We start from the raw sequence: 26,260 nt of genomic DNA on the forward strand, positions 1-26,260 counted from the left end.
CATTTCTGACCTTATGATAAAGGGAACGTTATTTATAAAGTAGCTGAAGATAGTTGGGCCGAGGACACTGCCCTGAGGAATTCCTGCAGTGATGTCCTGGGGCTGAGATGATTGGCCTCCAACAACCACAACAATCTTCCTTTGTGATAGGTATAACTCAAGGCAGTGGAGAGATTCCCCCGATTCCCATTTACTTCAATTTTTAGGGCTCCTTGATGCCACACTCAGTCAAATACTGTCTTGATGTCAAGGGCAATCACTCTCACCTCACCTCTGGAATTCAGCTCATTTGTTCAGGTTTGGACCAAAGCTGTAATGAGATCTGGTGTTGAGTGCCCCTGGCGGAATCCAAACTGAGCATCAGTGAGCAGAATATTGCTGAGTAAGTGCCTCTTGATTGCACTATCGACATCACCTTTGATCATTTTGCTCATGATTGTGAGTAGACTGATGGGATAGTAATTGGCCAACTTGGCTTTGCCCTGCTTTTTTGTGGACAGACCATACTTTGAGTAATTTTCCACTTTGTTGCATAGATGCCACTGTTGTAGCGGCTTGGCTAGGGGTGCAGCTAGTTCTGGAGCAGAGGTCTTCAGCACTACAGCTGGAATGTTTTTGGGGTCCACAGCTTTTGCTGTATCCAGTGTGCTCAGCTGTTTCTTACGTGGAGTGACTCAAATTGACTGAAGACTGGCATCTGCGATCATGGGGACTTCAGGAGCAGGGCAAGATGGAACATCCACTCGTCAATTCTGGCTGAAGACGGTTGCAAACGCTTCAGCCTTGTCTTTGCACTGACGTGCTGGGCTCTGTCATCATTGAGTATGGGAATATTTGTGGAGCCTCCTTCTTCTGTTAGTTGTTTAAATGTCCACCACCATTCACAGCTGAATGGGACAGAACTGCAGAGCTTTGATCTGATCCATTTGTGGGATCACTTAGCTCTGTCTAAAGCATGCTGCTTCTGCTTTTAGAGTATGTGTAGTCCTATGCTGTAATTCAACCAGGTTGGCACCTCATTTTTAGGCGTACTTGGTGTTGCTCCTGACATGCTCTCCTAAACTCTTCATTGGACCAGAGTAGGTCGCCTGGCTTGATGGTAATTGTAGACTGAGAGATATGCTGAGCCATGAGGGTTACAGGTTGTGGCAGAATAAAATTCTGCTGCTGATGTCCCACAGTACCTCATGCATGCCCAGTTTTGAGCTGCTACATTTATTCTGAATTTATCCCATTTAGCACAGTGGTAGTGCTACACAACACAATGGACAGTATCTTCAGTAAGAAGGTGGGACTCCGTCTCAACAAGGACAGTGCAGTGGTCATTACTACCAATACTGTCATGGGCAGATGCATCTGTGACGGCGAGGAGGAGGTCAAATAGGTTTTCCCCTCTTGTTGGTCTTCTCACCACCTGGCATAGGCACAGTCTGGTATATATGTCCTTCTTGGCCAGCTCAGTTAGTAGTAGTGCGACTGAACCACTCTTTGTGATGGGCAATGAAGTTCCTCACCCAGAGTACATTCTGTGCCCTTGCCACCCTCAGTGCTTTTTCCAAGTGGTGTTCAATATGGAGGAGTACTGATTCATCTATTGAGGGAGGGCGACAGGTGGTAATCAGCAGGAGGTTTCCTTGTCTATGTTTGACCTGATGCCGTGAGACTTCATGGGGTCCGGAGTCAATGTTGAGGACTGCCAGGAGCACATCTTCAAAACTGTATACAACTGTGTCACCACCTCGGATGGTTCAGTCCTGCCAGTGGGACAGGATATACCCAAGGAAGGTGATGCAGGTTTCTGGGACATTGGCTGAAAGGTACGATTCTGTGAGTATGTCTATATCAGACTGTTGCTTGACTAGTTGTGGGACAGCTCTCCCAATTTTGGCACGTCTCCAAATATTAGTGAGGAGGACTTTGCAGGGTTGACTGGACTGCTTGTGTCTTTGTTGTATCCGGTGCCTAGGTCAATTCTGGGTGATCCATCCAGTTTTATTCTTAATTGACTTTTTCGCACTGATTTGATACAACTAAGTGGCTTGCTAAGCCATTTCAGTGGGCAGTTAAGAGGCAACCACATTGCTCTGGGTCTGAAGTCACATGTAGGCCAGACAGGGTAAGGATGGCAGTTGTTCTTACCAAAAGGATATTACTTAGAAGGACTTAAAGGACAACTTTTCAATGTCATCAAACCACTCCACCACTTCAACTGCAGCAAAACTGGTCAATAAAACAACTGGTAACGTTTCATTTTATTTGAATATTTACAAGTGAAATTATTTAAGATAAATAAACTGAAAGTAGTTTTATATATCAGTGCTCCCAGTACAGGCTTTTTGTGAGTCTTTATGTATTCCCTTAAATTGTACCCTTTCTATTTTCAAAATATTCTGTGAGTTGTTCTTGTCATCCTAACAGAACCCATCAGCAATAAATCATTACTGTAATCTCTAAACCTATATTATAGAGGATAAAAGTTGTACAAATAAATCATTGAGTCCCATTGGGCTGGATAATTTGCAAATACTGTAAGCATAAATGAGTAATGCTGCCTCTATTTCCCATTCATATTGCATATTGACATCTATTTAAATATATGTGTGGGGGTGGGGATGTAGGGAAAACAGATAGAGGGAAAAGAAGTGGGGCAAATGAAGTGGCTATAAAAAAAGAACCAAAAGGAGAAATAAATCTAGAAATGGTGATCAATGACAAGCCAGGCTCAGAGAGGCCACCAAGATCAGGCAGAGTAAAGGAAACAAAAGAAATACAGACAAGGAGATATTCAAAGATAGAAATGTACAGTAAGCATATTCTGGAGCAGACCACTGAGGTCTGTATAGACATTAAAAGTAATCATGGCATGGATCTTTAAACAGCTGCTGATAAATCTTTATGGTAAGCAGACATGTGCGATATAAACTTATTTACACCCTGATTGAACAACAACTTTCCGAAATTATTAAAAGTTGTCATCCTGGTGATGTAAAAAATAGGAATCAAATTAAAACAGTACAGTTACATTTTGAAAAAAGGCATTTAAATACCTAAAAATAAAAGCAAGATACTGCAGATGCTGGAAATCTGAAAGAAAAACACAGAATCACAGAATTGTTACAGTGCAGAAGGAGGCTATTCATCCCATCGCTGCCACACCGGCTCTCTGAAAGAGCGATTCACTCAGTTCCATTCCACCACCTTCTCCCCATAACCCTGCACATTCTTTCTTTTCATATAACAGTCTAATTCCCTTTTGAAAGCTTCAGTTGAACCTGCCTCCACCAAGTACTCAGGCAGCGCATTCCAGACCTTAACCAATCACTCCGTGAAAAAGTTTTTCCTCAAGTCACTTTTGCTTCTTTTGCCAAATACTTTAAATCTGTGCTCTCTTGTTCTTGATCCTTTCACGAGTGGGAACAGTTTATCTACTCTGTCCAGACCACTCATGATTTTGAATACCTCTATCAAATCACCTCTCAGACTTCTCTTCTCCAAGGAAAACAGTCCTAACTTCTCCAATCTATCTTCATAACTGAAATTTCTCATCCCTGGAACCATTCTCATGAATTTTTTCTGTACTCCCTCTAATGCCCTCATGTCTGTCCTAAAGTGTGGCACCCAGAACTGGACGCAATAATCCAGCTGAGGGCGAACTACTGTCTTATACAAGTTCAGCATAACTTCCTTGCTCTTGTACTCTATGCCCCTATTAATAAAGCCCAGGATACTGTATGCTTTATTAATTGCTCTCTCAACCTGTCCTGCTACATTCAATGACTTATGCACAAATACACCCAGGTCCCTCTGCTCCTGCAGGGCCTTTAGAATTGTACCCTTTATTCTATATTATCTCTCCCTGTTCTTCCTACCAAAATGAAAGCCCTTCACATTTCTCTGCATTGAACTTCACCTGCTACCTGTCTGCCCATTCCACCAACTTGTCTATGTCCTTTTGGAGTTCTACACTGTCCTCCTCACAGTTCACAATGCTTTCAAGTTTCGTATCATCTGCAAACTTTGAAATTGTGCCTTGTATACCAGGGTCTAGGTCATTAATATATATCAGGAAAAGCAAGGATCCCAACACTGACCCCTGGGGAACTCCACTACAAACCTTCCTCCATCCTGAAAAACATCCATTAACTACTACTCTTTGTTTCCTGTCACTCAGCCAATTCCGAATCTATGTTGCTACCATCCCTTTTAATCCATGAGCTATAACCTTGCTCACAAGTCTGTTGTGTGGCACTATATCAAATGCCTTTTGAAAGTCCATGTACACCACATCAACAGCATTGCCCTCATCAACCCTCTCTGTTACCTGCTTAAAAACTCCAGCAAGTTAATTAAACATGATTTTCCCTTAAGAAATCTATGCTGGCTTTCCTTAATTAAACATCATTTGTCCCTGTGACTATTAATTTTGTCCCGAATTATTTTTTCTAAAAGTTTCCCCACCACTGAAATTAAACGGACTGGCCTGTAGTTGCTGGGCCTATCTTTACACCCTTTTTTGAGCAATGGTGTAATGTTTGCAGTTCTCCAGTCCTCTGGCACCACCCCAGAGTCTAAGGAAGACTGAAAAATTATGGCCAGTCGCTTTGCAATTCTCACTTCCTTCAATATCCTTGGATGCATCTTATCCAGTCCTGTTGCTTTATCCACTTTAAGTACAGTCAGCCTATCTAATACATCCTCTTTATCAAATTTAAATCCTTCTAGTGTCTGAGTTACCTCTTCTTTCACCATTGCCTGGGTTGCATCTTCTTCCTTGGTAAAGACAGATGCAAAGTATTCATTTAATACCTCAGCTTTGTCCTCTACCTCCATGTGTAAATCTCCTTTATGGTCCCTAATTGGCCCCACTCCTTTTACCACCCTTTTCCTATTTATATGTCTATAGAAAACTTTGGGATTCCCTTTAATGCTAGCTGCCAATCTCTTTTCATGCACGCTCTTTGCTTCTCTTATTTGATTTTTCACTTCCCCTCTGGACCTTCTATATTCAGCTTGGTTCTCAATAGTATTTTCTACCTGGCATCAGTCATAAGCACACTTTTTCTTCTTTATCTTAATCTCTAGCTCTTTTCTCATCTCTGGAGCTCTGGATTTGTTTGCCCTACCTTTCACCTTCGTGGGAACATACCTTGACTGTGCTGGAATCATCTCTTCTTTGAAGGTAGCCCATTGTTTAGCTACGGTTTTCCTGCCAACTTTTGACTCCAATTTATTCACCCCAGCTCCATTCTTAACCCACTGAAGTTGGCTTTCCCCCAGTTAATTAGTCTTACTCTGGATTGTTCTTTGTCCTTTTCCATTGTCAGCCTAAACCTTATGATACAATGATCACTATCCCCTAAATGCTCTCTTACTGATACTTGATCCACTTGGCCCATTCCCAAGAACCAGGTCTAGCAGTGCCTCCTTTCTCATTGGACTAGCAACATACTGCTGTGGAAAGTTTTCCTGAACACACTCTAGGAACTCTTGCCCCTCACTGCCCTTTACACTACTACTATCCCAATCTATGTTTGGATAATTAAAGTCCCCCATTATAACTACTCTATCATTTTTGCATCTCTCTGTAATATCCTCACAAATTTGTTCCTCTGCATCTCTCCCACTAGTTGACAGCACCAAGACAACACCAAGCAATGTAACTGCACCTTTTTTGTACCTTAGCTCTAGCCAAATTGATTCTGTCCTCAACCCCTCTGGGACATTCTTTTTCTCCAGAACTGCAAAGCTCTCCTTAATCAATACTGCCACCCCTCCCCCTTTTTTCCCTTTCCTATCTTTCCTGAACGCCTTGTATGCAGAAATATTTAACCCCCAGTCCTGCCCTTTTTTGAGACAGGCCTCTGTTATAGCCACAACATCATACTTCCATGGCAATCTGTGCCTGTTCCTCAGCAGTCTTATTTACCACACATAAATGCATTCACATACATGCACATTAAATCTGATTTAGACTTTATTACTTTCTCCCTTACTCTGACCTCACCTAATACATTACTATTTGCTACTCTAGTGCTATCTCTCTCTCTCAGTATATTGTGCACTTTGGTATTCTTCTCTGATCTTTGCTCCTGGTTCCCACACCCCTGACAAGTTATCAGTTTTGCTTCCCTTCAACCTGAGCTCCCTCTCAGGTTCTAGTTTAAATCTTCCCAACAGCACTAGCAAATCTTCCAGTGAGGATATTAGTCCCAGTCTTGCTAAGATTCAACCCGTCCATCTTGTTCATGTCCCACCTGCCCCAGAACTGACCCCAATGCCTCAGAAATCTGCTGCTTTCCCTCCTACACCAGGTCTCCAGCCGTGTGTTCAATCACTCAGTTCTCCTATTCCTTTGCTTACTTGCACATGGGACTGAGAGTAATCCTAAGATTACTGCTATTAAGGTCCTGCTTTTTAATCTCCTTCCTAGCTCCCTAAAATCTGCTTTCAGGACTTCATTCCACCTCCTACCTATGTTATCGGTGCCAATGTGGCCCATGACCTCTGGCTGTTCGACCTCCCCCAGATGAATGTCCTGTAGCTGCTCCATGACATCCTTGACCCAGGCACCAGGAAGGCAGCAGACCATCCTGGAGTCACGTCTATGGCTGCAGACATGCCTGTTTGTTCCCCTAATTAACAAATCCCCTATCACTACTGCTGTTCCACTCTACTTCCTCCCTTCCTGTGCAGCTGAGCCAACTGTGGTGGCACAAACTTGGTTCTGACTGCACTCCTCTGAGGAACCATCACCCTCACCAGTATGCAAAATGGAAAACCGATTAGCAAGTGAGATCGTCTCAGGGGACTCCTGCACTACCTGCTTGGTTCTCTTAGACTGCCTGGTGGTCACCCATTTCCTATCTGCCTGCATGCTCCTAACCTGTGGTGTGACCTCCCTAAATGTAATATCCACATCGCTCTCTGCGTTGCAGATGTACAACAGTGACTCCAGCCGCTGCTCGAGTTCCGAAACCTGGAGCTCAGGATTGTGCAGCCGATGACACTTCCTGCAGATGTGTTTGTCTAGGACACATGGTGCGTCCATGACTTCCCATGTGCCACAGGCTGTACATTCCACTTGGCCGAGCTGCCCTGCCATACCTTAACTTTACAGACTATTTATTGTAAGTAAACTAGCTTACTAGTTGCTAAGCAAGCAGCTCCTTCCACTGCACCAAAGTAAGAACCAAATACTGGAGGGTTAAAAAAAAAGTAGAGGCAGAAAAGGAGCATCTCTTCCCCCTTCACCGAACTCCCATTCACCATACTCTGCTTGCAATCTGCACTCTGAAAGTGCTGGAAGTACTCAGCAGGTCCACAGACCTGAAATCTTAATTCTGCTTCTGTCTCCACAGATGCTGCCTGACCTGTTGATTTTTACCTCATTCGCCCGACAGAAATGGTGTGGGTTCGGGTTGGACTTAAAATTGGAGACGTCCTATTCCTGCTGGGAAGGTTAGGCTAAAATTGAGGCTTTAATGTCCAAATAAAAAGAAAAAATGAAATGCACTAGAAAGCTTAAATTAGAACAAAATGGAAAATTCTAGAAACACGCAGACCATCAATCAACATCTGTAATGTGAAAAGACGACCTAACATTCTTGGTGTATACCCTTTCTCAAAACTGAAAATGAAATGGTAAGCAACCATTTTAGTAAAATTGATAAAAAATGAAATGTTAACTTGTATTTTGTCTTTACAGATGCTAAGGCGGGGGAATGGCATTAGGTGAATTGATCAGTCGGAGAGCCGTACAGACACGATGGGCCGAATGGGCTTACTCTGCATTCTGTGAATACTTACTGTATATTCCCAACATGTTTGGTATTTATTGTTCACTGTATACAGAACACAATGATTACTTAATGATAAAAACGTGATTACTGAAAATGTGGACTAACTTGTGGGATATTCATGTCAGGTCCTCTGAAGATGTCACAAAGCACTGCAGACCCAAAGAATTACTTTTGAAGGACTGGCAGCATCTGTGGAGATGCTGACGGACCTGCTGAGTATTTCCAACACTTTTTGTTTTTATTTCAGATTTCCAGCATCTGCAGTATTTTGCTTTTAATTACTTTTGAAGTATAGTCACCGTCATTTTGCAGGCAAATGCAACATCCAATTTGCACACAGCAAGTTCCGCAAAGGGCAAATCAAATAAATAAATCATCTTTTTTGTTTTGCGGGTGAGTGTTAGCCATGAGTGTTAGCCACACATGCAGGAGAACTTTATGCTCTTCGAATAGCGCCGGGGGATCTTTTACATTCACCTAAAATGGCACCACATTGACCAGGCTCAAGTCCTCGAGACTGGTGCTTTAAAGCTAGTTTTCTAGTTCATAGAGATCGGGCTGCCAGCTGACACTTCAAACTGATCGTGTCAAAATTACAAGCTGAACTTTAACCTGTCTTTATCTTTCAAATAACCATGAACCTGTTGTACATTTTCTACTTTCACTTATGGTTGCATTGTGCACTTTTGTCCACAGTTTGTCCACGTTGACCTGTAAAGTTGGGACGGGTTTTGTAGGCGAAGTGTCCGGCATTTAGATCCACATTCCTCCTGCCCGAGCGTCCTTCGCCGCCCTGAGCAACCGTTGCTCTGCAAGCGTCATTCCCCCTTCCCTGGGAAAAAAGTCCTACCTGGAAGCCCACCTCCCCAGAGGGAGCCGATTCCATTGGCTCTCTCATTTGATTGACACTGGCTGTTTGCAGCGGAGGAAGCACCTGGATGAGTGGGCGGGCTGTCAGTACAGTGCGACTGTGAGTGCTACTCCTGGAGTTACCCTGCGCAGGGCTCGGGCACACCCAGTGTAGTTGTTTTAAGGAGCGAAGCAGATTCACTTAGTAAGTAAAGCAATTATTAATCATCTAGTATAAATTTATATAAATGGCGAGGGTCTTTGCGGCTTGCTCCTTCATGATAAGATACTGCCGTTCCTTGAAAGCGGTAACTATTGGCAAGTTGATACTCATTTGAACGGAGTTGTTTTCTTCACCAATTAAATAATTGTTCAAATACATTTTGTATGCCCTTTCTCTCCGTGGAATTGGACTAGTTCGGATAAAACTTTGGAGGAGGAATTTTGGTCAGTGCGTTGTTAACCTGCGTTTCAGATCTTGGGTTGTGTTGGGTAATAATGTTACAACAATCTTTTTGCTATAAAACTAAGCAGAGAGGAATCGTTGTTTTATGATTTCTGCTTTAGTTTCATTTCAAAAAAGTTGCAGGATTGGTTCTTTCATAAATCTACAAAAAAAAAACTTTGTTATAACGACTTTATTGCTTCATTGCAGCAATTCTTTTCTCGATCAGTATTGATTGTGCAAAGTGTCTTTTTTTCCCCCAATTTATTTTAAAAATCGATCTAAAGTATTTTAGGAGCACTATATACATGGCTGTTACAGTGACAAGTCGGTCCTGTGGTTAACCCTTTTGTCCCTGGGTTTAATTTTTTTATTTAACAGAACTGTAACCTAGAGAGCATTTTTTATTAAGGATTTAAGTTTGGCATATTAGCTTTCTGGGTATAGAATACTCACTACATGAAACTTCTAACTTAGTAAATTCCTCATCAAAATCAACAGTTGCAATATCAGAGTATTCCTGGTAATAAAGCATTAAACTTGTATTTACTTGTGAAGGATTAAATATAAGTATTCCATAATGCATGTAGCAATGATGGATAACATATATATGTCAAGGTAGTACAGTGGCAATTTTGGAACTATGTGGAGTGGATGGAGTTTTGCCTGCAATTCCACTGTGCTGGGATTGAGATCTTTCACCAGGTTACTATGGGGAGCTGATGAACAGAGGCAGGGCTTTTCATCAAAAGGAGAAAATATTGATCCAGTCAGGAAAAAGTGTGCTCTTGTACACTTTGAAACAGCTGTTTAAAGGATCCCATAAACTGATCTCTATCCCCAGCCCTTTAACTGGGGCAAGGGCACAGTGTGGTAAATTAGAAAGGAAGGAAAATAATCAAACTTTTTTTATTTGCTGAAAAACAAATTTATTTCCCAACAAGTAGTGCTTTTCTATTTGATTCAACTTGATTTTAACTATAGCTCTGTTTCTAATATGCATATTCTTTATGTACAATATGCAATATTGAAAATTGATTTTTCACCCCCCCCCCCCCAAATATAACTGTGTAGGTGATTCTGCACAGCTTTGAAGTTCTCAAAATATATGTTAACTTCTTTTGTGTCCAATGAAGATATTATCAACTTATTGTCATCTGATCAGCACCATTTCAGTTCTTTAAACCAATTTAGATGAATATGATTGGCAAAGTCATTTTCCCTTTGCTTCCCCACCAACAAACTCAGTACTGTTAAAATGGTAATGTCGTGAGTTATATTCCTGACACAGTTCACTCCAAAGTGTTGACAAATTGGTGGTGAAAAAAGTTTATGCAGCAAGAGATATACTCTAGAATTTAAATGTTATCAAAGTGTTATTGGAAGTGTTATTGGAACAAGTTACTTACTGATGTAATTGTGCACTCTTGTATATATGAACATGAAGAGCTGTACTTGAAACATTGTTGCCATCATGACCAAGCCTAAATTTTTAGATAATTAGAGTAGCTATTTATTGATATGGTGGAATTGCCTTTTGTATCAACAACAAATTGCATTTATATAGCATCTTTAATGTTGTAAAAGGCACTTCAAGGGAGCATTATCAAGCCACATTAGGATGTATTAGGGAAGATAACTAAAAGCTTGGTCAAAGAGGTAGGTTTTAAGGAGAATCCTAAATGAGGAGAGAAGGCATTGAGATTTAGGGAAGGAAATCTACAGCCTTGAACCTAGGCAGCTGAAGTTATGGCCACCGATGTTGGAATGATAAAAAGTGAGAATGCGCAAGATGACTGAATTGGAGGAGCGCAGACAGATTCTTGGAGGGTTGTAGGGCTGGAGAAGGTTATAGAGATAAGGAGAGGCGAGGCCATAGAGGGATTTGAAAATGATGAAGAGCATTTTAAAATCAAGGCGTTGCCAGACCAGGAGCAATGTAGATCAGAGAACAGAAGGGTGATGGTGAACAGAGCAGGGCGGCGCAGTGGTTAGCACCGCAAGCTCACAGCTCCAGCGACCCGGGTTCAATTCTGGGTACTGCCTGTGTGGAGTTTGCAAGTTCTCCCTGTGTCTGCATGGGTTTCCTCCGGGTGCTCCGGTTTCCTCCCACATGCCAAAGACTTGCTGGTTGATAGGTTAATTGGCCATTATAAATTGCCCCTAGTGTAGGTAGGTGGTAGGGAAATGTGGGGATGTGGTAGGAATATGGAATTAGTGTAGGATTAGTATAATATGGGTGGTTGATGGTCAGCACAGACTCGGTGGGCCGAAGGGCCTGTTTCAGTGCTGAATCTCTAAAAACTGAAACTAAACTAAAGAACCTGATGTGAGTTATGATATGGACCTCAGAGATGTGGATGAGCTCATGTTTATGTAGGGTGGAAGATGGGAGGCTGCCTTAGTGTTGGTGATGTTACACTATGTGTTAGAATTAGAGGATAAATGTTGCTGATAACCTTTTACTCAGGGTATGGCATTGGGTGTGTGAATTTTATTTCTAAATGGTCATTTAATGTCCATATAATTTCAACAAGCACTGGTTTGCCATCATTTTGTGTCTGAATACTACTTAGAATATGTCAAAGCACTGCCCTTAATTAATGGAAAAATAAGTGGACTAGCATAGCCATGGAGACTGAGTACCATTTTGCTACAAAAGCATGTCAAAGGCAGTTTCATTGGGTGTCAATTCTTCAACATACATCACCATTAATGAATAGTAAATGGAAGGCTTGGTGATACAGGGTGTTGCCTGATATTTGTTTGTCAGCAGATGTAGGTGTACAATCAGTTGCTAGAAAGTAGGAGTGACTACATTTATTGCATTTTTGGGAGCAAAGGATGTAACTTTAGCCAAGTGAGATTAAATTGTATATTTTGGACATTTGGATAAAAAGTTGGAGTCTTAGTATGATTGCTGATAACATTGTTGGAACAATTTGAATGGTAATAGAAGGAACCGGGCAAGGGCTGGAATGCTGATGCAAAATCAACCCAGACAGCTTTAGTGGGTACTGGTGCTGTTATGTGGGGCTGAGAGTTACCCCAACACAAACTGGGTCAAGGGACTAACAATGTTGGAGTAGGAGACCTGCTGCAGTAATTTAAAGCACAGTGGAGGTATGTAGAGACTGTGAGTTAGATAGCCTGGAAAAACTTGTTCACAGCACTGCTAGGTTGATTTTCAGCACACTGATATTTATACTAACAAAATATAGCGAGCCCTCACCATGTTAAGCTAGATGGAGGGTTGTCAACAACAGCAACCATTTGCATATACATGATTCACCTTTAATGTAGAAAAAAATTCTATATGCTTCATAGAGATGTAATCAAGAAGCACAGTTGGAGGTCACAGGGATTTAACATTTCAAAGAATCATGCAGCACACAACTGTTGAAAGAGAAATGGTGTATAAAATCCTGAACTGTTGGATTAAAAAGGTCATAGAATAAATTCAACATGAGCCTTCTGCATCACTTAGCATGTCAGAGCTGAAGTGTCGCTTTGCAACTAGTTTTCTCCTGGCTCTTTCAAAGAATGAGCCTGCTCAAAAACATCCCACTGAGATAATAATCCTGTCGTTTGAATCCAAGACTATTTATTTCTCTTTTTTTTTAAAAAAGGCTCTATATTTTTCTTTGAGTTTTAAAGAAAACCTCATCTACATATTTTGGAAAATCACTTTAAAATAGTGCATTTCATATTATACTTATTCCCACCAGAAATCTAATCTTCCATGTTTCAAAAGATAGGAATTAATTTTTAATTCACTAAAGTGAACATGTGTAGAGCTTTTTAAAAACTAACTAAATCCTGAATTATGGAATCCAGCGAGTTTTTTTTATAGTTCAGTATCCTGAGGGGCTCAGAGTGCATAAATCAGATTTGTCACCTCTTCTCATAGAATTAAGATCTGCACAGGAAATCCTGAGGTGATATAGTTGTAATTATGTGATATTTTAGTGGTAAGACTGGAGCAGTACTAATAAAGGTACAGTTGTTTCGGAGGTTCTGCTGAATTTAACGGCAGGATTTCATAATATTTTTCTTATCTACACTTTTGCAAATTGGCTGTTGGCCTTCCATAATGTAATCACTGATTATATATCGTGCTTTTACATTGACTAATGAGTTTTTATGTTACGATTAGCTGAAACCTTCATGGAACTATATGATAGTTCTAATACTCGTGTATTTTTAAAAAATGACTTTATTTATCAGAATCAATATTATGTGCTATATAGGTATACAAGAAGACAGTTTAGTAACTTTTTTTTAAAAAAAGTATCGGGTGTATGTCTATGTATAACATTCGAAGTGTTATCCTATTAAATATAATCTTCTGCTACAAAAGGTCAGTGAGAAGAACTGAAAAGGTGTGATGATAATTATGTGATGGTATGGTAATCTTGGACTGTAGTAGCAGAATCCTACAGCCAGTCTACAGTTTAATGGAACCTGAATAACACGCAAGTGAATTTCTAATCAGTTGACTCACTGTTGAGAACCGTGTAGCCGAAAAGTCTCACGCAACTCTGCCTATCCACCTGTTCTCCTGCAATTAGATTCCTGACCGTATAAGGAAATGAACATGCACAATCAGCCTTGGAACACCATCCAATACTTGTATAAACATCTACCTGATGTGATAAATTAGTATGTGAAATATACATCAGTTTAAATCTGTCACGTGATTTTATGACGCTTATTTCTAAAACTGCATTGTAACGTGATTCAAAAAGAAACTAAATCACTCAGCATAATTAATGTTGACTTTTCACCTTAACTTTGGTTGGAATCTGAGCATGAAGATTTCTTAGTGATAAAAATGGGAATGTTATGCAGAGATGGTGAAAGTCAAGCAACAAGTTCAGGGAGCATTGCCATTTGGTGTAGTGCCTTGTAGTTCACATTAGTAAACTGAGAAGTGGGTATTGTCATTGCATGTGCCAGTTTTATCTTTAAATTGATAGTTTAAAAAACCCAAATGTTAGTGCTGTGATTAAAAATGCAGTGTACAGTAGTGTAGTGGCTAACAAAACAGTTTCTTCATCTGAACTGGATTTTATTGGAACAGGTTTTTCTGGCAATTGAACTTACTGAAGAGCATTCAGGTACATTGGCAATGCCTGTTTCATGTCCTATTTATGTTAGAACTATTTCCATTTTTGTTAGGTATGGGTATCGAGGGATACAGAGCAAAGGTGGGCAAATGGAATTGAGGTACAGATTAGCCATGATTTAATCGAATGGCAGAAGAGCTTGAGGTCTGAATGGCCTACTCCTGTTCCATTTGTTAAGTTATTGAAATTCATTCCATTTATGCTATAGGGCAGATTCCAGGGCATAATTGATTATTGAAACATACAATCTTGTGCAAAGACAGCTGTTTTAAAAAGGCACAGTAGTGATTTTAAAATAGTTGTGCAAGTACAGTTGCTTCAATGGTACATTTGTAACTTTTAAGTTGCAAAGTGCATACAGGCTAGGAATGCAATGAATACACAGGTGTCTAAAATGCCAACTAATTCCCATGCAACTGGAGGTACTTGTGCTATCACATTTCTATGTCAAAGCAACTGCTGGAGTCAGGCCAGACTAATATGGCAGCTCTATAATATTAATAGTAGAATTTCAGCTTGTGAAAGATGCTAAATTCAAACAGTCCTGACTGTTGCTGTATGGAATATTAAGCAAAGTGGTAGTCTGATTGTAAGGTATGTTGTGCAGACCCCCACCTGCCAAGCATGAGGCATATTAATTTTGCCTCATGGACATTACATTTCAAACTATTCGGAATTAATATAGGAATGCAGGAGTAGACCATTCCGCCCATCGAGCTTGCTCTGCCATTCAATTAGATCATGGTTGATCATCCACCTCAATGCCACTTTGCTGTGCTTTCGCCAAATCCCTTGATGTCATTAGTATCCAGATATCTACTGATTTCTATCTTGAACATGCTCAGTGACTGAGCTTCCACAGCCCTCTTGGGTAAAGAATTCCAAAGATTCACCACCCTCTGAACGAAGAAATTCCTCCTCATCTTAGTCTTAAATGGCCTACCCCTTATTCTGAGACTGTGTTCCCTGGTTCTTGACTCATCAGCCAGGGGAAATAACCTATCACCTATCCACCCTGTCATGCCCTGTAATAATTTAAGTTTCAATGAGATCACCTCTCATTCTTCAAAACTCTAGAGAATACAGGCCCAGTTTCTTCAATCTCACCTCATAAGACAATCCCACCATCCCAAGGATTAGTTTGGTGAACCTCCGTTGCACTCCCTCTATGGCAAGTATTTGAAGTGAAGAAAGGACTTGCTTTAAAAAATTGCCAGATCTTGGTTGGAAAGACATTTGCATATTAACAGACAGTGTTTGGAAGGACAAAGCAGCCATTCCCTGACCCATTCAACCCACAATGGAACCTTGGCCAGAAAGACATTTGCATGTTAATAGACAGTGCTTGGAAAGGACAAAGGACCACTCCCTGACACATTGAACCCACAATGGACTTTTGATCACCAGACATTGAAGGTGGGGGAGGTTGCATTCCAGGTTGATTGCTAAGATGGCCGAATACACAAATGGACATGGTCAAACCAGCTAGTCACATGACTAACCTGCTGGGCAACCTGAGTTTTTTGCATTTGTACAAACAGTTTGGGCAGAAAGCAGAATGCTCCTGGACTGAGAATATCTCTCCTGGCTGGCTCGCCACAGCCTCTCCTGTCTCTCTGCTCCCATCACTTTCCCACAGAACTCCAAATCCACTGAAGACACATGAACCCCAAGAGGGAAAAGTCTCCTGCAGTGAACAAGGTTTAAGAAGAATACTGGGCCCCAATGAAAAGCAAGATCTACCTACAATCAAGGATTCCACAGTGACTTTGAAGAACCATAGCAAAAACTCTTCAGATATTGCCTTAAACTTTTCCACTTTATTTATCTTCTGCTCTTTTTTGTCTCTGTTTGCATGTGTGTTTCATGTATGCATGTTAGCATGGGTGCGCCGTGTATCTGTAGGCGTCAACCGAATTAGAGTTTAAGTTCAAGTTTAATCAATTTCAGCTTTTCTTCTTTAAACCTAAGAAAGCCAGTTTGTGCTGGTTTCTTTGCCTTATAATTGGAAAGCGGTGAACAAGGATTCACCAAGGGAGAGCTAAAAAACACGGAGTGTTTAAAAGTAAACCCTGTTACAGTAAGACCAGGTGAAGGCTGAAAGGGAACCCTAGACCCCTCTCACCTGGTCGTAACAGGTAACATATTGTTGGCTGGTCATATGACATGAGCAGCTGATGTAACATTACTGTCAAATGCATGTAACAACATAAAGGCAGCTTCTTATACTTACTAGTGAACGTCCAGTTCCTTCCTCAGGTTGGCAGCTGATACTCCAGTTTAGTTTTTTAAAAAAAAGCATATCCTGTACTATTCAGGCCGAGAGTCAGGTGAATGAGTAGTGGAACTCCAAGTTTCAGGTAACAACACATCCCATGAGCTTAGCCAATATAATGTAACTATGGCAACTCAGGTACATGGACTGATGTTGCCTCAGGAGTTGAGATCCATGCCGTGTGCTCGGCATAACATTGGCATAAAACATCTTTGTAATAGGGAATTCTAACCTAGCAATATCTAGGAGATTGTAACTAGTATTTGTAGTGGTGCTTTTGATGGTTCAGGTTTTATAATTTTTAAAAATCTGCTTTGAACTGAAGTTTTCACCATATTTTTACCCACTTATTTACAATAAAATGAGCTGGTGTGATCAAATTATTATTCCTTGATTTACCTTGTTTTCTTTCCTGTTGTTTTCAACTTTGGTGCCTTGTTGCACCAAGATTTAGCTTGTCACAATGTCAGCTATGGCTGACTGGTATCATTCTTGCCACTGAGTCAGAAGATTGTGTGTTCAAGTGCCAGTCCAGAGATTTGAGCACAAAATGGAGGTTAATACTCTAGTGCAGTACTGTGGCACTCCTGCAGTAATCAGAGGTGCAATCTTTCAGATGAGACATTAAATTGAGACACAGTCAGGTGGATATAAATGATCCCATGCTGCCATGTGTTATGGGAAATATTTAGCCTTCAACCAACATCACTAAAACAAGTTATCTGATCATTGTTGTTCCTGTTAGTGGGACCTTCCTGTGCACGCATGATCTACCTCCTTCTCTACATTGCAACAAAAGTGCTTCATTGACTGTATAGGACTTTGGGATGCCCTGAAGTTGTGAGAGGGACTATGTAAATACAAGTTCTTTCTTCATCTGGATTTTGCAATGCAAAACACAATATGGGTTCTTCAAAACTGATATAATTTTATGTGATCACTATCCAAGTTGTTAATCATTCTGACTTGTCTTTATGTCCATGTTTTGGAAATATATTTTACTGTGTGGCATAAAATAAGCCACATTCTTATGAAAGTGTTTTTAATGTGGATATAATATTAGTTACTTTGCTAATAAATGGCTCAGAGAGAATTGTTTAAATAAAAGTAACCAAGTTGCAATTGTAACAAATGTTATTTGTTAAAGATGTAGATATTGTGAACCAACAACATTCCTTAAATTTTCCATTTCCTGTCCTTGAACCACTGTGACCAAAGATCTGTTCCATTCTTGCTTTCCGTTGTCTGTGCAGTAGAGTAAATATGTAGCAAGTATGCTCTGCAGCTGTTTATTATTTCAGTAAAGCATTGTCGCTTCCTGATTTGTATCACCCCTCTCCCAAGCACAGGGAATGGGATGATTTACTGAAATAAAAACAAGAAATGCTGGAAATACTCAGCAGGTCTGGCAGCATCTGTGGCGAGAGAAGCAGAGTTAACGTTTCAGGTCAGTGACCCTTCTTCAGAACTGACAAATATTAGAAATGTAAAAGATTTTAAGCAAGTAAAGTGGGGGGTGGGCAAGAGATAACAAAAGAGAAGGTGTTGTTAGGACAAGGTCGCAGAAAATAACTGACCAGAAGGTCATGGAACAAAGGCAAACGGTATGTTAATGGTGTGCTGAAAGACAAAGCGTTAGTACAGAGAGGGTGTGAATAGACTTTAAAGCACAAAGCACTCCAAGCATAAACATTAAAACATTTTTTTTTAAAAACAGGAACAGTGGGTAGGCACAGTAGGAACAAACTAAACACACTAAATAACCAAATATAAAAGAAAAAAAAAACTAAACATAAAAAGTGGGGACCCCATCATGCTCTGAAATTATTGAATTCAATGTTCAGTCCGGAAGGCTGGAGCGTGCCTAATTGGTAAATGAGATGCTGTTCCTTGAGCTTGTGTTGATGTTCACTGGAACACTGCAGCAATCCCAGGACAGAGATGTGAGCATGAGAGCAGGGGGAGTGTTGAAATGGCAAGCAACTGGAAGCTCAGGGTCCTGCTTGCGGACTGAGCGGAGGTGTTCCGCACAGCGGTCACCCAATCTGCGTTTGGTCTCCCCAGTGTAGAGGAGACCACATTGTGAGCAGCAAATACAGTATGCTAAATTGCAAGAAGTACAAGTAAATCGATGCTTCACCTGAAAGGAGTATTTGGGGCCTTGTATAGTGAGGAGAGAGGAAGTAAATGGGCAGGTATTACACCTCCTGCTCTTGCATGGGAAGGTGCTTTGGGAAGGAACGAGGTGGTGGGGGTAATGGAGGAGTGGACAAGGGTGTCGCGGAGGGAACGATCCCTTCGGAATGCTGACGGGGGAAGGGAGCGGAAGATGCGTTTGGTAGTGGCATCACGCTGGATGCCACTGGATGTGGCAGAAGTGGCGGAGGATGATCCTTTGGATCTGGAGTCTGGTGGGGTGGAAAGTGAGGACAAGGGGAACCCTGTCGCGGTTCTGTGAGGGAGGGGAAGGGGTGAGGGTAGAGGTGTGGGAAATGGGCCGGACACGGTTGAGGGCCCCGTCGACCACTTTGGGGGGGGGGGGGTGGGATTCCTCTATTGAGGAAAAAGGAAGACCTATCAGAATGATTTACAGGATGATTTACTGGCCTTGAAATGGGGGAGGGAAATTATCTATGCAAATCTGTATCTTGCAATTTGTGATTCGGTATGAATGCTGACGACAGCCTGTGCTATCTTTCCACCATCTCTCTCAATACCTCGACTGCTTCTATGTAATTAGATTTTTTTTAACCAATATCCAGTCATGGTTGAGCTGTAATTTCTTTCAGTTTGGAAGATTGAACCTTGCTGCAGACTCCATAATCCTTGAAATTCCATCCCCCTTGGCCATGCTTTCATGTTGAACCAGACTGTCAGCAACTTCAGTATCCTACTTGACCCCAGACTGATATTTCCAACCCCATAACATGTTCATCATTTAAATCTGGGAAGGTAGTAGGTGGAGGCCAGGAACATCCCCATAAGCATGTGGGGGAAATCAAGGACACAATCATCCTCACTACTGTATTCTTCCCAGTGGCATTGGTGGAATTTAGGGATCTGGTCTTCAATGTATTTTGCCAAGGGAAAATGTTGGGGGAGATTGTGGAAGGAATGTCTTTGTAAAAATTGCCAATTGTTGCTGTGCATTTACTGCCAAATGCAGAGGGTTACCGTTGGTAAATCTCAGTTATGACGGTTGTAGCTTTTATCAGAGTGCGGCAAATGTGTAATATAGGCTGAATTGAAAATTGGGTTTAATACTTATCACTATACTACATTTACTTGTTCAGATTCATTTTTGTTGCATAGATATTAATTTTTGCTTTTATGGGTGGCGCAGTGGTTAGCACCACAGCCTCACAGCTCCAGCGACCCGGGTTCAATTCTGGGTATTGTCTGTGCGGAGTTTGCAAGTTCTCCCTGTGTGTGCGTGGGTTTTCGCCGGGTGCTCCGGTTTCCTCCCACAGCCAAAGACTTGCAGGTTGATAGGTAAATTGGCCATTATAAATTGCCCCTAGTGTAGGTAGGTAGGTGGTAGGGGAATGTAGGGACAGGTGGGGATGTGGTCGGGATATGGGATTAGTGTAGGATTAGTATAAATGGGTGGTTGATGGCTGGCACAGACTCGGTGGGCCGAAGGGCCTGTTTCAGTGCTGTATCTCTAAATAAAAATAAAAAACATATAATTCTAGGCTCTCCCAATTTTCCAGCTGGTTAAGAGCATGAGTCGCTGAGCTATATAGACTTGAATACCCCAGGTTTGACCTCCAATCCAATCTCTATTTCATCAGCTGGGCCCTGGGTTTTGGAGAAGAAAAACCATTCAGGGTTCCTGTTCCCAGTTACTATCCATCGACCCATACTATAAGTGAACATATGGATGTCTTGAGTTGCGAAAAGATTGAGCTCTGTCAAATTGGTGGCTGATTGAACCTTCTGCTTGAAACCATTTGGATTTGTTTGCAACAAGAGGACATCACACTCTGTAGGCTAATTCAGTGTCATGTTGATCGGTTGTAAGTGACCCAGCACAATTCTAAGGTACACAAAGAAATCAAGTTCTCGGATTAAACACACAATGTGGGGATGACTGTTAATATTATAGTATTCAGAGAAGTAGACTAAAGAACAAATGATTTTAACGAAAGCAAAATACTGCGAATGCTGGAAATCTGAATTGAAAACAAAAAATACTGGAAATACCCAGCAGGTCAGGCAGCATCTGTGGAGAGAGAAACAGAGTTAACGTTTCAGGTTGATGACCTTTCATCAGAACTGATGGCTTGGTGCTGTTGAAGAGCAGAGGCATTTTGGGGTATGGGTTCACAGGATATTAAAGGCAGCAGTTAAGTTTTGGGTTTAGGGATTATGCTATTTTTAAAACAAAAAAACTATCGATACTTAATGAGGTTGTTTGGATGTAGTTTACTTTTGTGAAAGTGCATTAGTGCACTGAGAGTCTCTTGGCTGACTTCCCTGATCTGGCAGACACTCATTTAGAAATAATAATTGCTGATCTTCTCTGGCTCATTGAGCACAAAGAAGGGAGAAGGTACCAGGTGTTCCACCTTGGGTCACATTTCAAGTGCCATATCAGGCACCTGCCTGTCCTCCAACTTTGATCCATGCTGAGTGATTGGGGAGGCTACAATGGGGAGAATCACCTTTCTTTTTAACAGCTGATGATCATAAAATGATCATGAACCAAGCAACTGGCACCAAGCTTATTTCACAGGTGATCTGTTCAGACATGATTGAATGATTATGGATTTTATTAGTAACTTGCTTTCATGCACTAACAGTTGCCAGAGCTGGTAATGATGAACAAACAGTAACTGTGGTTTGATTTATAAATTCTGTAATATATACGCCCCACTTTCATTTATCTTGCTCAAATTTTTGATGTTTTCTTTACTCATGGTGGGGCAAAAGACGGGGAGAAGAAGAAAGACCTTGGCATTGATGTGGCTTTCTTTTCATTTATCCATAAGTACTATCTTCGGCTAAATCTCGTATGAGTGTGGCGGTAATAGATTGGAAGGCATTGGCCTCTATAATCTGGCTGATGGTTAATGATGTATGAGTATTACTGCTATTCTTGTGGAAATTTTGATCAGTATAAAATTAATAAACGAATGTCTCTGTTGAAGTAACAGAGGAATTTTGGGCTAATGCATTCGACATTTGTATGCAGCTAGTACACAGCGTATTGTAAAGGCATATGAGCTACATCTGCACAATATACAGGTAAGGAATTTAAAACTAGGAGTTACTACAATAAAATAGTAAACTGTCTCCAGTATACAAATTAGCTTTTATGACACAATTACAGGAAAGGGATCTTGGGCTTCATAAGTAAAGGCATTGAGGACAAAAACAGTGAAGTCATGCTGAACCTTTATAGCTCTGGTTAGACCACGACTGGAATATTGCATCCGGTTCTGGTCACCACACTTTAGGAAGGATGTGTGGGTCCTCGAGAGGGTGCAGAGGAGATTTACGAGAATGGTTCCAGGGATGAGGGATTTTAGCTACAAGGTTAAGTTGGAAAATCTAGTAGTGTTCTCTTCAGAGCAAAGGATTTTGAGAGGAAATTTGATAGAGGTGTACAAGATAATGACAGGTTTAGATAAGGTTGACAAACAAAAGCTGTTCACATTAGCTGATGGTACAAAGACGAGGGAACACATTTAATTTTTTGGGCAAGAAATGCGAGTGGTAATAACCTGGAACTCGCTGCCTTCAAGGGTGATGGAAGCAGAGACATTCAATAATTTCAAAAGGAAATTGATGGGCACTTGAGGGAAATAAACTTGCAGGGCTGTGGGGATAGAGCGGGGAATTGGGACTGACTGGATTACTCTACAGAGAGCTGACATGGACTCGATGGGCCAAATGGCGGCCTCCTGTGACATTATGACTCTAAGACTGTATGACTCAAATCATGTGCTGTGCTGTGACATGCAAAATATTTATGTGTTTTGTTTATGGAAGGTGAACTTAATTTGCATACCCTAATAATGCAGTGACTCAGGAGACGTTAAACTGAGGGTCTGTCAGCCCTCTCAGGTGAACGTAAAAGATCCCCAGCACTATTTTGAAGAAGAGCAGGGAGTTCTCTCTCTCTTGTCCTGGCCACATCAGTCAGACAGATTACCCGGTCATTCATCTCATTGCTGATTGTGGAGGTTTGCTGTGTGCAAATGGGCTGCCTGTTTCTTACTTTCCAATAGTGACAGCACTTCAAAAGTACATAATAAAGCACTTTGGCACATCCTAAGGTCATGAAAGGCATTATATAAATTCAACAGCAAAGTACTGCGGATGCTGGAAATCTGAAATAAAAATGAAAAATGCAGGAAATACTCAGCAGGTCGGGCAGCATCTGTGAAGAGAGAAACACTGTTAACCTGCTGACTGTTTCCAACATTTTCCCTTCTTATATAAATTCAAATTTCTCTCTTTCTCTTCCCTTCTTCCCCTCCTTATTGATTGCCCAGCCAAAAATAGAATAATTGGTGCTAAACATACAAGATTTTTCTTCAGAAAAGTTGAGAATGAAAAAAGTAAGCTGGTTGAAGTTTTACCACATCACTGCTTGCACCTTAACTGAATTTTTTAATCGCAATGGTTTGTTTCTATTAGTTTTGGATTGGTCTATACCAAACATTTCATCATTCTGACTAAAGTTTCTTGATACAGTATCTGTTCTAAATTTACTTTAACATTTCCATAATTTCCTTGAAATCTTTTTGGATTATTTTGGAAAAAAAAGTCTGGATTAACTTTTATTTAAACAATCTGTCTTTGACAGAGTTACACATCTGTTGTTCAGGGTGGGGTCAGTCATCTTTCCAGATAACAAAGATGAAGAGGATGAAATTGGACAAGGTCAGGGACGCGAAACAGATGATTTTGTTCTGGTCACCTGCAGCACCAAATGTTAAGTTTTTGGGTTTAGGGATTATGCTATTTTTAAAACAAAAAAACTATCGATACTTACAGGTGACGAGAACCATGTCATCCGTTATGCATTCTGCCCAACATTGAGTTTCATTCTATTTTAATAGAAATTAATACTGGCCGGGTCGTATAGTGGTCGACAAATGTAATTCTGCCTGTTTTGTCCCCTGGTTCTGGTCCAATTTCACTCCCTAAGTTTTTTTAATAGTTCTTCAAATTGCATTCCTTTTACACTTGTAGACCAAGCTAACATTTTTTTGTACCTTTTCTAATGCAGATTTTTTTTTTTGGGCAGGATTTTGTGAGGTCCCTTGAGGCGGGCTCGGAGGCTGGGGGCATGGAGTATTGTGACGGGTGGTGGGCAGGAGAGAGGGCCCGTTGCCCAGTGATCGTCCCGGGGGCCAACGACAACCTTCCCGCCTAGAGGCCAATTGAGACCCTTAAGTGGCCTATTAACGGCCAATTAAGGGACTCTTCCTGCCGCCACTGGGATCTTATCACTGGTGGGTGGGGGGGGGTGGTGGTTGCGGGGTGGAAATGGCCTCTGCCACATGGGGCGGATGCCTTGCAAAACGAGGTGCCCTCCCTGTGGGCTTGGTGGGGTGGGGTCCCTCCTTCATGGGCAATTTGTGGCCCACGGAGGACACCCCCTCCCCCTGGATGGAACAACCACCCCCCCACACCCCCTTGCCAGTGGCGCTGTCGATACTGCTGAGTTGCTGGCTCTCTGATTGGCTGACAGCTCTTGGAGGCGGGATCCCCATCCCTGTAAAGACTTTAAAGGACGTGGATCCCGCCTCCTTGAAACTTTGTTTTAAAAAGACTGGAGGATTGCTCCTGGGAAGTGGGGGTGGGGGCAGTCGAGGAAAATGCAGAGGCAGAGTTTCCCCCACTTTTTTGGCCTGGTGCTGGGAGCCCAGCCATCTTGCACAAAATCTAGCTCTTTGTGTTCAGTGTGATGCCTAAAACTGAAATAAATGTAATTGTAGGCATGGTGTTGAGTAGAATAATTTCTTTTAACTTGGGTTTTGTCTGCTCTGATTAAAAGCACTAACATTTTATCAGCCGTTTTAGTTGCTTCGCCACATTGGATGTGGAAAATGGTGTGTCTGTTATACTCTCAGGTCCATTTACTGTGGTATGGTCATGTTGTAGGAAGTGAGAATTGCTCCTGCGTTTGCTTCGGGTTTGGAAAGCTCATCCAACATCCAGTTGCTGGTAATCTGTGTTTGCCCAACATCCAATCATGGGTGAGCCAAAATTTCTCCTTCAGCCTGACCTCAGTCCACTTGCTGATGAAACTCTCATCCTTGCCTTTGTCACTTCTGGATTCTACTTTCCAATCCTCCCCTGGTTAATCTCTCGTCCTCCACCTGCTGTGAACTTCAGTTCATCCAGAACTGCTCATATCCTATACAACAACAGCTTGCATTTATATAGCACCTTTAATGCAGTTAAACATCCCAATGAGTTTCACATGAATGAAAATGGACTGAATTTGACATTGAGCCACATGGAGATTACATCAGGTGACCAAAGGTTTGCTCAAATGGGTAAGTTTTAAGGAATGACTTAAAAGAGGAGAGAGAGGTAAATAGGCAGAAAGGTTCAGGGAAGGAATTGCAGAGCTTTGGCCTAGGCAGCTGAAGGCAATGCTGTCAATGGTGGAGTGAGGGAATTCAGGGAGGATCAAGAGGCCAGAATTGGAGGAGAGCAGAGATCTGAGGGTTTTAGAGCTGGAGGAGGTTACAGAGATATCTGAGTCAGTGGAAAGATTTGAATACAAAGATGAGAAATTTAAAATTCAGGTGTTGCTGAACCAGGAGCCAGTGTTAGTCAGCAGGCACAGTGGTGATGGGTGAATGGGGCTTGGTGGGAGTTCGGATGCGAGCAGAAAAGTTTTGGAGGAGGTCAGATTTACAAAGCGTAGTAGGTGAGTGGCTGGCTAGGAAAGAATTAGATTAGTCGTTTTTGGGGTGAAAAAGGCATGAATGAGGGTTTCAGCAGTGGAGGGGCAGAGACTGGTGATGTTAGAGGTCGAAATATATGGTCTTGGTGATGGAGATGATGTCAGGTTGGACGTTCAGCTTGGTGTCAAATAGGCTGTCAAGGTTGCGAACAGTCTTGTTCAAACTCGGACAGTGGGCAGGAAGGAGATGGAGTCCTTGGCTAGGGAATGGAGTTTGTGATGGGGACTGAAAACAATGGCATTGGTGTTCCCAATATTTAATTGGAGGAAATTTCTGGTCCTCCAATATTGGATGTCAGACACGCGACGTGACCAGTCAGACTGCTTGAAGTCTCACTCGTTCATCACCCCTGTCCTTGATGACCCACCCTGGCTGCAGAACCCTCCAATGCACCAAATTTATATTTCTTATTTTTGTGTTTAAATCCCTTTGTGGCCTTGCTTTTCCCATCCCGGCAATCCCCCTGCCCCAAAATGTGCTCCTCTGTAGGATTGCTCGTCCTCCAGGATTGTACTCGCGTCTCCAGGAATTTATGATTAATCTCCTGGTCACTGCTTGAGCAACCCAGGAGAAAAATCATAGGGACATTGAAACAAATTGTATCTTTTTCATTATTTTTGAATACATTTGTTAATTATAAACATGTTGAAGATTCGGGTAAAAAGGCTGTATTGACCCGGCAGGGCAGTTGGAGATGAGAGGTCTACAATGAAACCTAGGGATATGCCCAACCAGAGTTGGAAGCCCTGTTCCTTTGATTCTGGCTTCTTGTTCATTCCCCCACTTTCCTTTGCCTCATGAATGGCATCTTCAGCCATCTGCGTCCC

The 26,260-nt window shown here is 41.6% G+C and overlaps 1 protein-coding gene across 2 annotated transcripts in view; it reads left to right on the plus strand.

Moving 5' to 3' along the window:
- The first annotated feature begins 8,747 nt into the window (after positions 1 to 8,747).
- The window catches only part of LOC137375407 (plastin-1-like), a 176,399-nt gene continuing 158,886 nt past the window's right edge, over positions 8,748 to 26,260 (plus strand). Inside the window, exon 1 of one of the 2 annotated variants that reach the window (XM_068042586.1) lies at positions 8,748 to 8,853. The gene's annotated coding sequence lies outside the window, so the exon portion shown is untranslated. Of the gene's footprint in view, positions 8,854 to 8,937; positions 8,957 to 26,260 lie in introns of those variants that run through there. The other variant, XM_068042585.1, reaches the window with a different exon arrangement.

Source organism: Heterodontus francisci, chromosome 11, assembly GCF_036365525.1.
Source record: "Heterodontus francisci isolate sHetFra1 chromosome 11, sHetFra1.hap1, whole genome shotgun sequence".
In the NCBI taxonomy this organism is placed as follows: Eukaryota; Metazoa; Chordata; class Chondrichthyes; order Heterodontiformes; family Heterodontidae; genus Heterodontus; species Heterodontus francisci.